This window comes from Chinchilla lanigera, unplaced genomic scaffold, assembly GCF_000276665.1.
Source record: "Chinchilla lanigera isolate Chin_1 unplaced genomic scaffold, ChiLan1.0 scaffold00019, whole genome shotgun sequence".
In the NCBI taxonomy this organism is placed as follows: Eukaryota; Metazoa; Chordata; class Mammalia; order Rodentia; family Chinchillidae; genus Chinchilla; species Chinchilla lanigera.
The window spans coordinates 8,669,761-8,681,949 of record NW_004955420.1 but is presented as its reverse complement, the minus strand read 5'-3'; positions in this window follow the sequence as shown (position 1 = coordinate 8,681,949).

Genomic DNA, 12,189 nt, shown 5'->3' with positions numbered 1-12,189 from the left:
CTAAGAATTTCTAGCTTTTTATATACGTCAAGAACGTTCATGCTTACTTTTTTTTCCTTTTTGGTTTTTTCCAGTACCAGGAATCGAACTCACGACATTGAGCTTGCCAAGCAGGCACTGTGCCACTGAGCTAAATCCTCAGCCTTTATGCTTACTTCTTACAACATTTTTATAACAGTTGGTAGGACATTATAAATAGACCTCTTCAGATAATTTTAATGTGTGTGTCATTTTGGTGTTTGTATTTATTTTCTTTTCCTACAAGAGTTGAGATTTTACTTGTTTTTCCAGTGCTGAGCTATTTTAGATTATGCTTTGACTTTTTTTAATTATAAGGATCTGAACCTTTTTAAAATCCTACAGTGTTGATATTTTTGTTTGAGCACACAACTGACCTGCCTGGGTTTCTGACCATATTTCTATGTATAGGGCTGCCTTGAGTTGAGGTTAGGGAATATTGGAAGAAAAAAGTAGAAAAGTCACTGCAAGTTCAACAATAATTCAAAATCCAATTTTTTTCTCTATATTCTACATCTTCTAGTTGCATTCATTGTGTGAATAGACCAAATTGTACTTGCTTCTTTTTACCCACAATTGAACCTTATTAAGTCATTTTTTAAAATGTATAGCCTTGATTTATACAATGGTTAAATGAAAGAAATGACCACACTAAGATAGTTCTAAGTTTCCAGTAGGGTCATTAAAATGTATCCTGATCCCCTGTAGTGTTTAAAGTGCTCTGACAAAGCATCAAGACATGTGCAAAGGGCACAGAGCTTTGAATTTGGCAGTGCTATATTTGAACCTACATTTCTTTAAATGAAAATTAGGTTACCATAATGCTCACTGAGAGAATAAAATCATGTCAGAATGCAAATTCTTCAGCATGCATAAAGTAGAAAATATGTATTAATTCTACATACCTTTAGAATTTATTATCAGGAAAAGATTACCTGCAGAATTAGCATACTTTCATTGGTCTGCTTGTAAGAATTATTTAACTTGTATTTCTCTGTTCTTTGGCTGGCAGGAAAGTCAGAACTAGGTACAGTGAGGAGTCAGTATGTTTATCTATGGAACTGATACTGCCTGTATTCTTCATAACATTATTTTCCCCTTTATTTCAGTAATGAAATGGAATAACATGACTTTCATGGTCAAGTATTTAAACTTTGGACAAAATAGATAATCATCACTAAAAGCTAGTGTATATTGTGCCTTTTAATTGATACAGTGTTACCAAATGTTTTACATTCCTTAATTAAAATTTGCAGTGATTTCTTGATAAAAACAAATTATTTCAAATTAAAATGGACATAGGTACTTCCAAATTGTGAGCACTTGGTTATAGAATAGTTGCATAACTGAAATTCATATTTTACAATTAGAGCTAGCATTTTAGACTTTAAAATCTGGCATTGCACATACATGTGACCCATTTTAAAAGACTTAGTAGATTATGGCACTTAATTCTCTACAAAAATAAGATGGTAAGACTGAGGCTGTGTAATCCTTCTTCCTTCCCATGTAATTAGCATATTCATCACAGCGAACAGTATGCTTTTTTTGTTAAACACCCAGAAACTGGCTTATTAAATATTCCATATTTTGCTTTCCAAGTCTAAAGACATTCATAGTAAGCACACGTTGCATTAAATGACTCTTATTTAAAATGGATTTGGTTAGATTTTGAAATAATAAAGAGTCTCATGTTTCAGATGAAAGCTTTCTCTGTCTTTCAAACTTTCCTTAGAAAGAGCCATGTTTAAATACAAGTGTTTTCTAACTACAAGTCGAATTTCTCCAGCTTGATTTATGCCAATGTGGTTTTTAAATAGTTTTGTAATGATTTCATGGGGCAAATATTTAAACAGTTATTTTTTCTTTTTCTTTTCTTTGTGTAGTTGTAAGCTCACCTTTCACAGGGCAAGGAAAGACAACTTCCTAATTATTGACTGAGAATCATTTTTTAAGCCTCAGTGTCCTCTAGTAATTCAGTTTGTGGCAGTGCAGCAGTTTACCCAGGTACCCCATTTACAGAACTTGAGGGAGCTGGGCGTGGTGGCACACGCCTGTAATCCCAGCACTGGGGAGGCTGAGGCAGGAGGATTGTTGTGAATTCAAGACCAGCCTGGGCTACAAAGAGAGCTCAAGCCCAGCCTGAACAGCATAGTGAGACCCAGTCTCAAAAAGACAAAAAAAAAAAAAAAAAGAATTGGAGGCAAATGTTAGTGTTTTGAACTGTGGTTGCCAGCGTTATCCTGCTCAGATCATTTCCTTCAGGCTTTAGTATGACTGTACTTTGTCATACCATGTGAAATAGGGTCAAACTTGTCCTCTTGAATCTCCAGTTGTAATATTCTGATAGCTCACTGGCTTATTGCAGAGGCAATTTTTCTTTTTATATTTACTTATTATTGATAAGCTGAAAGATATGTCAAGTCTTCAATATGAGGCAAAGGTTGATGACAATACTGAGAATTAGAAAAGGTAGGTTAAGAATTTCTCAAATTAATATCACAATATGAGATGGAGAGTAAAGTCATCAGTCAAATGTCCATGTAACAGAGGATTTATTAAGTAAATAAGCACGATGGCTTGAAGAATATTTACATTTAGTGAACAGAAAGCAGAGAGTAGAACCCGCATCCCAGTTTGTGATCACCAATATCTGTTGCAGCCCTCCATTCACGTCGGGCCTGTGATTTTCTAAGTAGCACAGGATGTCTTCGGGATGACTCTTTCACAAGCTGTTCCTTCTGTTTTCCCTTATTTTCTTCAACTTTCAGTTTAACCCGCCCTTCTTAATCCCTGAGATTACATTAGAACTAGTTTTCCTTATTTGCTTCTGATTGATGCCTAAAACAAAGTAAGCAAGCCATGCAGTTATCAACTTCAATAGACAGAGATGGGGGAGGGAGGGGAAGAGGATTCAACAAAGAACTGAGGCTCCCATGGTGTTCCTCAGGATGGCCCACCCTGCTTCCCCCAGGGTGTACTTGTGCTTTTTCCTCTCTTACTTGGCCCAAGCTTGGTCTGCAGAGCCAGGAGTTTCTTCTTTACTTTTCCTTTTTCAAATAGTCTTTGCCACTGTGTTTTACTCATTTTGTTCAATTCCTTGTTCGAGATGAGAAGGGCCTACCTGGAATCCAACTGCGGGAGGAGAGGCAAGCAACCCGGAACCCGGTAACCTTTATTCGGTGAGCCGCTTTCAGAAGGAGCTACCAGGTAACATTTTGGCACAGCCAGCCAGGAGTAAAGCTCAGGTACTGGAGACCAGGGACCCAAGCCGAGGAAAGGGGAAACCTCTTAGCCCTCAGCCCCATGTGGATTTCGCAGGCTTTACCACTAGGCTGTATTCTTAGTGAGCGCAAAGGGTTTGTTCCTGGCAGTCTAACACAGAAACAACTTATCTACTATCGCAATATGGTGTGCGTCCAATCAGAACTGGGAGGTGACAAAAGGTGGGAATGGGGGGGTACTTTAAATTCTCCAGTTACAGTTTTTCTGCTTAAAACATACAAGCTGGAATGAAATCCCACATATATAGGCTCTTGTGACTCCTTATCATAGGAAGGGCTCAAAACTTAAGAGGACAGGGCTATCCTGGAACCCCCCTTGGTCTCTCAAGGGGATGTGAGTCTCTCTGATCTGTTTGATGATACTGGGAGGTCTCTTCCACCTCCTTAGGCCAGTAAATCAGGCCCCTTGTTCAGTTAAAGATGGACAAGAGGCTAGGAACTTTGCAAGTGAACGGTGTGCTCTAAAAAGGGAAAGAAGCTACCCTGGAAAGGGTGCTCCCCCTTCAACAGAACCCAACTAGGACTGTAACACTAGTGGGAGACTACGAGTGATGTCTGCCATGGTAGCTGCTCTTACCGGGAACATAAAGAGATGTACTGAGTCTTTACAATATAGAGCCATCTTCCAGGGAGGGAGAAGCAGTAGTCGGTCAGTCAGCCCCAGATGTCTGGTATAAGCTACAAAAACTTCTGATGGGGCCTCAGACATTTCTGGTCCAATTGCTGGACATGGCCTTTCCTGTGTTCAACAATCGGGAGCCAGAGGAGAGATAAAAGAGAAAGGCCAAGGTTGCAGCTATTGCAATTACTGATGCTTTAAACACTCCCAGGGACAGCTGGGGAAACGGTTATTGCACACTGGGCATGAAATTGCACCAAGCCACTGCCTGAGCTCTGATCTGAGTGTGAGGCAGCCAGTGGGCCTCACTCATGGCACTAGAAGGTTGACTGTCCCTGCTCCAAGAGGGGGCTCGACCAGTCAAAGCCCTCATTTACTAAAGAGGCCCAGGGAACCTGCAATGCCCCCATCCATGGACATCACCATCTCCTCTGAGGAATCTTATCTCCCTGGGTAAACTTAGAAATCCTGAGTGGATCAATTCAGTTACTTCCTTTTGTTTTGCCTCCTCCAGAATATCCCCTCTGGATCTATAGCCATAGTTGGGGTCTACTGGCGCCCTAATCAGAGATCTTTGCAGCTGTAGTAGTTGAAGAAGCTGCAAAGTTAGCAATGAGACAGAGTCTAGAAGTCCTGACTCCTAGTGAGGTCAAAGCTATCCTGGAGACAAAAGTTTCCTTGTGGTTAGCAGGGAAATGACTCACTAAGTATCGGGCCTTGCTCTTAGACACCCCTGAGGTTATTATAAAAACTTGCACTACTATTAACCCTGCTTCTTTGATGCCTATGGATCCAGAAGTTAGCCACTCTTGTGAACAAGTGGTCTCCCAGTCCTATGCAAGCAGGAGGACACCAGTGACTGCCCTCCAAAGCCTTGAGGAGCTTTGATTCACTGAAGTGGTTCACTTGGGAAATCAAAGGGCTGTTAGGAGCTGGGCATGGTGGCGCATGCCTATAATCCCAGCACTGGGGAGGCTGAGGCAGGAGGATCATCACAAGTTCGAGACCAGCTTGGGCTACAAAATGAACTCAAGTCCAGCCTGAATTGCATACTGAGACCTTGTCTCAAAAAGAGAAAAAAAGCGGGGCTATTAAAGAAGCAAAAAGGACACTCCTACAACCTCTCAAGACTCTTGCCTTATTTCCAGTTCCTGAAGAACTATTAAAACCAGTCTATACTCCCCAGGAAGAAAAATGGGCCTTAGGACAAGGGGGGGGGGTCAAAAAGGAGTCTGGTGGCATTTAGAAAACAAACTGGCTGTTCTCCAGCGGACATCATGACAAGCTATAAAAATCCTGCATGAGAAGTGGGCCTCAATCTTCTGAAAAGGTAGAGAGAGCCAACCAGATCCTAAAGTGAGCTCTGGTAAAACCTTGCCAAAAGACATCTGAGTCCTGGCTCTAGTTGCACCTAATACCACTCATGAGGGTTCAAAACATGCCCCAAACTAATCTAGGTGTGAGCCCTTCTGAGATGTTTTATGCGAGCCCATTTCTACCCTCTGATGTGATAGTAGACCCAGACACCATGAGGTTTTACAATATCTCGTTAATTTGGCCAAGTACAACAGGCTATCCAAATGTATAGAAACTGAATCCTGCCAACTCCTGGCCCAGGAGGACCACCTACTTTCTGTCCTGGAGATCAAGTGCTTGTGAAACCTTGGAGAAAAGGGACACTGCCCGCTGACCAATTAAAGCCAAAATAGAAGAGTCCCTTCTCAGTAATCTTTGCCTCACCCACTGCAGTGAAGGCGGCAGAGAGATAATTTGATTCATTTTTCTAGAATAAAGCTAGTCCCATCTGAACTGCCAGAAGAACAAGATCACTCAAAAAGAGAAAGCTATTCCTTCACTGGAAAGCTTGAGATTTCTCTTCAAAAGCGCGACTCCAGGGCCACTAAGGAAGCATAGAAATCTGACCTCTTCCTCATATTTGAGCTAATAGTGAAGTTCAATTGTCAGTAACTCTTTTCTCACTGTCTGCTGACAGGTTTGTCTTTCTTCAGCCCAGCCAGGGAGCCCCAATACCCCAAAGCAGTTGCAGAGCACGTAGAGCCCAGTACATAGGGTCTACAGCCCCTTTCAGCTGTAGAAGATGGAGACCTCCCTCAGCACCTCATAAAGAATTAGGGGAATGTGTCTCTCAGGGGAAAAGACATAGGAAACTAGGGCATTCCAAAGCTGGCTGGGGAAGTAGGCATAATTACAAGGTCCCAGAACACATGTGCAGAACAGTTCCCAAAGCCCCGCACACAGACTTCTCGTGAGAACCCGAGCAGGTTTTCAGTGGTATGGCCTAGACCTGACTGGTGTCAGGGATCCCGGCACTGCCTCTCGGGACCCATATGTAGAAGTTCTCATGGGTTTCCTTGAGATTTAGACAATATCAAAGGGTACAAATGCTGCGACCTGACTATCCTGGATCCCTCACAATACCTCACCCTGCTTCCTCCAGGGTGTACTTTTATCTTGCTTTGTCCTCCTTTCCTCGGTCCAAGCTTGCTCGGCAGAGCCAGTTTCTTCCTCACGCTTCACTGTTACTTTTTCAAATAAACTTTGCCACTGCTAAAAAAAAATTGAGACATGTTATGTGCATGTGCCAACTCCCCATGATGAATGCAATCATATGTAGTGCAAACAGATACTAATAAAAATGTGTCGAGAGAGAGAGAGAGAAAGACAGACAGACAGACAGAACATCAAGAGTCTAAGAGACAGAGACTATTTGGTGTCTTGCTAGCCCCCTAATAAAGTGAAAACTAACAGAAAAAAAAAAACACTTCGATTTAGAAACGAGGGACAACGAAACAGGTATAGAGTGCTTAGTTGATTTACCCAAAGATCATACAATTAGTGATAGAATTTAACCATGCATCTTCTGATGCTACTACAAGTATTTTTAAATATTTGAATGGGTTTTATCTTTAACAGTAATTCCCAAGTAAGGACCTCTAATATCCAAAAATAAATCTAAGAAGATTACTATATTTTAAATCATCTTACATTTGGGTTAGAGAAAAATATGATGTCATAACTCTAAAATTGACATTGCATTTTCCAAAGACAGGGTTACCACAAAGAAATTTAAGAGTCAGTGAAGCCAGGCATGGTGGCACATGCCTGTAATCCCAGTACTCAGGAAGCTGAGGCAGGAGGATCACTGCGAGTTCAAGACCAGCCTGGACAACACAGTGAGCTCAAGGCCAGCCTGAACTACATAGTAAGATCCAGTCTCAGCAAAACAAAACAAAACAAAACAAAAGTCACTGAAAAAGTTTAAACATGATTTTTAAAGTGATAATGACATTGAGGGTTTTTTTGTTTTGTTTTGGGCTTTTTGAGACAGGGTCTCACTATGCAGTTCAGGCTGGCCTTGAGCTCACTTTGTAGCCCAGATTGTTCTTGAACTCACAGCAATCCTCCTGCCTCAGCCTCGAAAGTGCTGGGATTATAGGTGTGCACCATCACACCCAGGTGACACTGAGTTTTATGCATTGGAAGGCAGTGCACTTCTGGGATAAAGAGGGGAAAATGTTTTCCATTTAGCAGTGGCCAAAACACCAGCAGAGAAGTATATCTGCTTTATGTTTCATATCTTAAAGAAAAGGCAGATAACTTTACTGGGGTCAAGATATTTTATAAAGCTAGTTAAATACTGCCAGAAATATTATCTGCAATTTGGAAATATGCAAGAGAAGTACTAAGGCTTTTTTGGAGTTAACAGCTAGGTTTGCTTTTCTATTTACAGGGCTATTTCATAATTCTGAAGGGATAAAGATTAATTTACAGATAAAGTGAGTTCACTGTGGTAGTTATATCCTATAAGGTAACTACAAACACTAGATTAACAAATACTGAATATTGCTTCTATAGGAAATACAAAGTTAGTCTCCGGTGAGCCTCTGGACACACTGCTAAACACATGACTTTGTTTTATGTGTGTTTCCTTTTAAAGACTCCTTATTAATATATTTACTGTTGATCCACTAACATTGATCTTATAGGCAAAAGTCTCATAACTCCTGCCAAAACAAAGCTTTTCTAATACACTGATCTTCTCTATAAGTCTCATCACAGCTTTCTTACACTTCAAACCTTACACTGTTTCAGCACTATGCTTTGCGGCCATTTTAAACAGTGAAATCACCAAGAGAAAGAACATAAGTGCAAAAACAACACTGAGTAGACCACAAGGGAGACATTTGTAGCTAAAAGAAAGTGAAATAACCTTTTGCAATCTTAACTAGGAATGTATGCATTAGGAAATTTAAAATTTTGTTCCTCAGTTCAAAGTACTTAAGTGACCACAAAAGTGGCTTGAGTACTGATTTTGTGGCTACAAATAAATTCTAGTGAGAAGGCAAATTTGCAGATATGGAATATACAAATATTAAATACTCACTGTATTTATCCTGCTGGGAGACAATTTCTATCCAGAAGAAATCCAAGGATTATACACCTGGCCCTTCTAGAGAGTTAGCTAATATTTAAGGTAGAAATCAATTCAATTACCTATCTAAATCTGGTTTCTCAAATGCATTTTGGACTGGTCTACTATCCTCCTGGTTCTTTTATTAATTGGTTAAAATCATGGTGCTAGAGCTTGGATCTAAAATATACCCAAAATGTCCATGTATTAAATGCTTGATGCCCAATCAGTAATGCTGTTGGGAAGTGCTGGGAACGTCAGGAGGCGGGGCCTAGAGTAAAGAAGTTAGTCATTGGTGGACATACCCTGGAAGCTCAGTCATTGGTGGGCATGTCCTGGAAGCTCAGTCATTGGTTAGGCATGCCCTTGAAGCTCTGTCATTGGTGAGTGTGCCCTTCAAGCAATGTAGGGACCCCAGCCTCTTCTCTCTTTGCTTGCCAGCTACCAAGAGGTGAGCAAGCCCCCTCTGCCACATGCTCTTTCTATGATGTGCTGTGTCACCACAGGTCAAAAGGAAGAGAACCAAGTAAGCGTGAATGTAAACCTCTGAAACTAAGCCAACATAAACCTTTTCCTTTATTAAGTTTATTTTGTCAGGAATTTTGTCAAAGCGACAGGAAGCTGACTAGCACACATTGACTTATGTTCATTTTATATTTGCCTGGTAATCATGTATTTTACCATTTGAAAATTATATTTTATAATTTTTCAGAAATTAAAACACAGGAAATATACCCGTAACTATCAAATGAGGGAGTCAAACTAGAAATTATCTAATGTCCTTTTCTTCAACTTTAAATTCTACAATTTTAAGAAACTAAACAATTTTTATAAGGAATGGTGAAGAATAAATAAGAATTAAACTTATGGTTATAATAAGATTTGTGAAACATTTTGACTTTAATATCTAACATTTTACAGCTCAGTCTTTACTAGGTCAGTATCAAGGGAAAGCTTTCTTAAAAATGGAATAAATCTGCATGATCTACACAGAGTAGCAAAAGATTATTTAAACCATTATCTGGTAAAACGTAAAAGTTTTTTCAGTCTTCATAATAGACCATACTTAGTATCCTGAGAAAAAATTGCCTACTTATAACAGATCCTCTGCAATTTTGATCTCAGTAATTGTTTCTTAAAATAAATCTAGTATACAGCCAGGCATGATGGCTAGTATACACCTATAATCCCAGCACTCGGGAGGCTGAGGCAGGAGGATCGTTGCAAGTTCGAGGCCAGCCTGGGCTACAAAGTGAGCTCAAGGCCAGCCTGAACTGCATAGCGAGACCCTGTCTCAAAAAGACAAATATAAATAAATAAATAAATAAATAAATAAATAACAAATAAATAAACCTAGTATAAAGTTCCCCAATAGCCAAAGGTAATGGCACATGCCTATAATCCCAGCACTCAGGGGACTAAGATAAGCAGATCACCTGAAGTTTGAGACTAGCCTGGGCTGCATAATGAGTTCAAGTCCAGCCACAACTACATACTGACACTCCCCCTGAACAAAAGAAAACATCCACCAATGAATTCACAAACAAAAATGAAATTGAAAGCTGAACTACAACAAAGGTATGGTTTTCCAAAAACTTGTGTTTTATAGACCTTTCCCTCTTCTGAATTTATAACTTATCCTACTCATTTATAAACTGGCTGATATAAACTTATTCTAGTAAAGTATATACTAATCATTTATAAATTTACCATTTACTTGTAATTTTATCAGTCCTAACTTTTTAACTCCTATATCTGGTTTACTCTTGTGTTTTCCATATCCTAAGTTGCCAGTCATAGAATTCTAGATTTAGAAGGTGAAAAATGTTTGGCTCCTTTGTAGAAGGAGGCGAGGTATACACAGGAAAAGAGACAAATATAGGAAATAATGAATAAAGGAAAATTTTAAATGGCCTTTGAATAGAGGAATTACAGCTTCAAAGCAGCAAGGCCATGATGGTTGTCGGAAAATGGCAAGTCAGAGTGGAAGGACTCTTTTTAAAAACTGTTTTTGGTTGATACCTCAGGAGGCTCAGTGGCGGCCTCTCTCCATCCTCTGGTTGCTTAAGCCTCTTCCAGACTGAACATGACTCGGATGCTTTTGCACCACCTGAACCTTAGCAAATGTAGGAAGCATGGGGCAGCCCAGGGAATGCTGGTGACACGCACTGCCACCAGCTCAACGTTGACAGATGTCATCCAGGAGACAAGGGAGAAGGTGGCAGGAGGCATCACCACTAGGAACCAGAGCTTCTGCCTAACTGCCAACTTTGATAAACTGTGGAACTTACTTAGGCAGGAAGTGAGCGCTTCCTACATCCAGACTGGAGCCGCTCCCATCCCTGATGCGGCACAATCCAGCTCCACAAAGTCCTAAGGAGGGAACCTTCCCAGTGCACTCTGTCATCCAAAGCCAGGTCCTCCACCAGAACTGAGGATCCGATGGAAATTGTGGGGGTTTCTGTCGTGGTGACTCCAGGAAAGATACATTAAACACTAACAAGTGCTCAGAAATGGGTAAATACTTTCAGATTTCAAAAGCATGATGTACTCATTTCTAGAAAACTTTAGAGAAGTTCAGAGATGAAAATAATAATCACTCGACACACCACCACTCAAGAGATAATTTATGCTAACGTTTTGTTCTATGTACATTGTGCTTTCTGATCTTCTAATTTTTACTTAGCCATACAGAACTTACTTCTCTGAGGATCAACGGCATCACAAAAAAGTCACCTAGCTAGGAGACCATGCTTCTGTGGCAAATGAGTAAAAATTTGATTGGAAGTTCATTTTTAAATGAAACAAATTGCAAAAATGAACTTATTTCACCTTATATTGAACATTTCTGTTGTAGTTGACACTATGCACTGTGTTAGAGTAAGCTAAATCTTGGGGAAAAAAATCTTGGCTTTGTTTTGGGACAATTTGAAGGAACAAACTATACTTATTAATATGCTAATGTCATCTTTTTTCTTTAATTAAAAAATTTAACTTTGCCATCTTCTCACCATCAGTGTTTTGCCTGTCTTGGAAGAATTAGCAGGAAGGACTAATTTTACATCCTTGGGCCTCATGGAATTACTATCATCTTTAATAAGATTTCCAACTTCAGTTTGAAATCATTTACATTTTGTCCCCATCATTTTAGCTAATGTTTACCACATCTGAAAATCAGGGTGACACAGAGAGATATAGAAGCAACCGTCAAGGGAAAACCACTTGTTAAATATGTGGTATTTCAGCAGTCACTTCCCTAGTGAATGTTCTCATGTGCCAGTAAATTTTGCTTCTCTGTACAAATATCAGTGTGGAATTGGATTAGTAACCCAACCCCTCTATACTTGATAACAGTATTCAGTAGTGGGTGAGGATATGCATCCAGAAGTGTTGTTCAGGAGACAAATCCTTTCCCAGGCTCTTCCTGGAGGAAGCCAGGAGCCTGAGAATGACGGAAGCTGGTTTAGGAGGAGGAGAAGTGAGAGAAGCGAGGGTTAAAGAGTCGGTCTATGAAAACATGTTTAGAGCCACGCACCTGTGAATCCTTACTGCTGTTATCAGAGGGGAAAAAACATCTGGATTCAGCGACTGGGGGCCCTGATTACCTTCAGGCACGTCTCTTCATGGATGAAACCATTCCTTTATGAGATGAAGAGTTAGACTCTGCATTATCCTTAGGTTTCTTTCTTTTTTCTTTTTAATTTTAAAGAGTAAAAGAAGGATAACAATAATGGGGGGGCTTACCAAATTACAGACAAAGTGGTAGGAAATTATCAATGGTTATTGTTTTACGTATTGTTATCTACAAGATAGTTTCTCAGGAAAACAAATAGACA